The sequence below is a fragment of the Myotis lucifugus genome, unplaced genomic scaffold (genome assembly GCF_000147115.1).
Source record: "Myotis lucifugus unplaced genomic scaffold, Myoluc2.0 scaffold_138, whole genome shotgun sequence".
In the NCBI taxonomy this organism is placed as follows: Eukaryota; Metazoa; Chordata; class Mammalia; order Chiroptera; family Vespertilionidae; genus Myotis; species Myotis lucifugus.
This window is the reverse complement of record NW_005871186.1, coordinates 2,779,982-2,782,955: the sequence shown is the minus strand read 5'-3', so window position 1 is coordinate 2,782,955 and position 2,974 is coordinate 2,779,982. Positions and strand designations below refer to the sequence as shown.

Genomic DNA, 2,974 nt, shown 5'->3' with positions numbered 1-2,974 from the left:
GACTGTGTGGATGATGATTTTATCCATAGTAAGTAGTTTAGCACATGAATAGAGGATAAATTAACTGGTATGTATAGAATTGAATTGAAATTCTGAGTATTCAGGCAAGCTGTAGAATGTATAATTGGATTTCACATTCTTCTTATTCAAATATTCTTACTAGAATAATCTGAGAAAGGGATAAAAACACAGTGATTGAGTGCCAAGCTGGTGTAGGTCCGACCTAGAACATACTGAAGCATTAACTTTCCCAAATGTTCCACATGGTGGCGCCCCATTGATATTGTTCTTAAGTTTCTGTTCTTTTTTAGTTTCATTTCCACTCCCATGAATTTAACTTTCATTTCTCACTCCTGCTGTGTGGAGACACTCCTCTGTGGAGAACTCATTTCCGAATTGATGAGTGACTCTTGACCAGACCTACACTTGATCTTCTCCACTGAGTTAAGACTCCTGAAAGTAAGTGGGGCAGTTTCTTGGGGGAGCAGACTGACTGGTGTCTTAAATTGTGGTTCTGAAGCTGCTCTGCTTGTGGGTGTCTCTGCTGAGGTGGCAGAAAAGAGAAACACTGCGTCTGGGAGAAGAGTGATTTTTAAAGAAGGGAGGTTTGAAAGAGCAGAGTCTTATTTCTTTCTGGGAGGGACTATTATTTCTCCAGGCTGAGTTACCCTCATTTTCTTCTTATTCTGTATTTTTGACTCTCTACCTTGTCAAAGTGATCCAGAATACTTTTTTTTCCAGACAGAAAATCTCTTCCTCCTATTCTCCAGTGAAACCTGTGAGGTGGTGCTCTGTTTTCCCTTTTCGTAAAGCCCTGGTGAGGCCAGCAGGAGTGAGAGCCCTTGTCAGGATGCATGTGGGAAAGGATGGCATCTCTTGAAACTGGTCCTCTTACTCTTTTGTTAAATTATCATTTTTTTTAAATAAGAGCTTTTTCTTAAAAGTACAGCAAGCTTGCAGACAACAAGCTTCATCTAGCTATAGGTGGCAACAGACATTATGACAAAGAATTCAGATGTTAAAACAGGAATGGAATTTAGGATCAACATTGTCCCAGTTACAAGAAACAGCTAATTTCTGGCCAGATTTCTTAATTATGCAAGTGTCCTGGGGTCCCTTTCCCTTGGCCTTTGCTTTCACTTCCTCAAGTTTCTTATACTCTTTTTTTCCTTCTGCTCAAATGACATATCTTCCTCATCCATCTCCTTGGCCTGCTTCGTGGGCTGTTTCAGGGGCTTTTTCTTGCCACCTTTCAGACTAGACATGACACCTGCTGCCCCTTCCCATGATCTGATTCTTTTACTCTTGTCTTGGTAACTTCTGGGAAGTTGTTCACAACCTTCCTGATAAATGTACAGTCCTTTGGCAAGCTGCTGAGAGAGGATGGATGATCAGATTGCTGCCCATCTCTGTAGCTCCCGTGTGGTCACTTGTCTCTCTGGAGGTTCAAGAACAGGGAATTTTCTCCCCACTGAGAGCCATATCTCACTGTTACCTCAGTGCATCCCAATAATATTGGTTATAATCTATTTCTTGCAACCTCTCCCTCTATTTGTTTTTGTCTTTTTAAATCTGTGCCGTAGTGGAGAGAACAATGAATGGCAATATTGAGGGCAATATGTTTCTCAACAATTCTACCTATTTTAAAAATAACCTTGACCTCTGTAAGTTATTTATTTTATTTGCACATTTTGAAGGAAAAAGCACTCTTTTTATTCTTTAAATTTATTTTTCTTTCTTTATTATTTTTCAATTACAGTTGATATTCGATATCATTTTGTATTACTTTCTGGTGTACAGCATCTAACCTGTGAGGTGGAGCCTTGTTTAGACAATCCTATAAATTAAAAAAGTGTTTTCCCCCTAATCGTACCCACCTGTATCATACATAATTATTAAAATATTATTGACTATATGCCCTATGCTGTACTTTTATATTTCCATGACTATTTTGTGACTACCAATTTGTACTTCTGAATCCAAGAAGGGAGTACTCTTATCAAAAATACATATATAAGAAATAAATAGGCCAAGGTGATTTCTAAATTACAACTGCTTATAAAATTGTTAGTGATGAAATGACCTCTGTATTATGTCTTTGATGTTTCTGTAGGTGTCTTTGGGGGAATGAGTTTGAGGGTATGGGAAGGCTCTGTGTGAGACAGGAGTGCTAGCAGGTAAACACTTCTCAGGTATTGGGGAACTGCTAATTATTGGGAATAGAGATGAAAGCTGATAAGAAAAATGTCTATCTATGGAGAGATGGGGAATGGGGAACTTCTAGTTTTATATATTCATCAAACATTGTGTTCTTGTTCTTGTGTGATGCACTGTTATAGGTACTGAGTACATCAGTGGACAAAAGAAATATGTTATACACTAGGTAGTAAAAATAAGAAAAATATATTAAGGGTACAGCAAGCAATAGTATTGGCAGTTTATAATAGATAAGTTAGAGCAGGTCATTCTGATAAGAGACATGTGAGGTGGAAGACAGAATAAAATGTAAGAAGGAGTCATGCTGACATCAGGGAGATCATTCCATTCAGAGATAAGCAATTGTAAAATCTGAGGAGGAGCAGTGGGTTTTTATTTTTATTATGGGAAAGAAAGGCAGGAGAGATGAACCTCAATGACTGCCTGTGAAGTGAGAGAATTCAGACTCAAAGGATCATCTACAATAATAAAAGCGTAATATGCAAATCAACTGAATGACCGAACAGCACAATGACCATCCGGACGACCTTCTGGATGACCACACTATGACACGCACTGGCACCAGGCCAGTCAAGGCAGGCACGATGCGATTGGCCAGGGGCCCCGCCATTGCCCCATGATCGCCCCGCAGAGGAAGGCCCAGGCCACCCTCTGCGGGGCGATCGATGGGGGTTTCAGTGATCGATTACCCCAAAGAGGGAGGCCCAGGCCACCTGGCTGGTGGCCATAGAGGGAAGGCCCAGGCCATCCAGCTGAA

At 40.3% G+C, this 2,974-nt stretch overlaps 1 protein-coding gene across 2 annotated transcripts in view; it reads left to right on the top strand.

Moving 5' to 3' along the window:
- Nucleotides 1-332: 332 nt before the first annotated feature.
- LOC102435966 (E3 ubiquitin-protein ligase TRIM22-like) overlaps nucleotides 333-2,974 on the top strand; it is an 18,192-nt gene continuing 15,550 nt past the window's right edge. Inside the window, exon 1 of one of the 2 annotated variants that reach the window (XM_014460753.2) lies at nucleotides 333-459. The gene's annotated coding sequence lies outside the window, so the exon portion shown is untranslated. The remainder of the gene's footprint in view (nucleotides 460-2,974) is intronic. The other variant, XM_023758783.1, reaches the window with a different exon arrangement.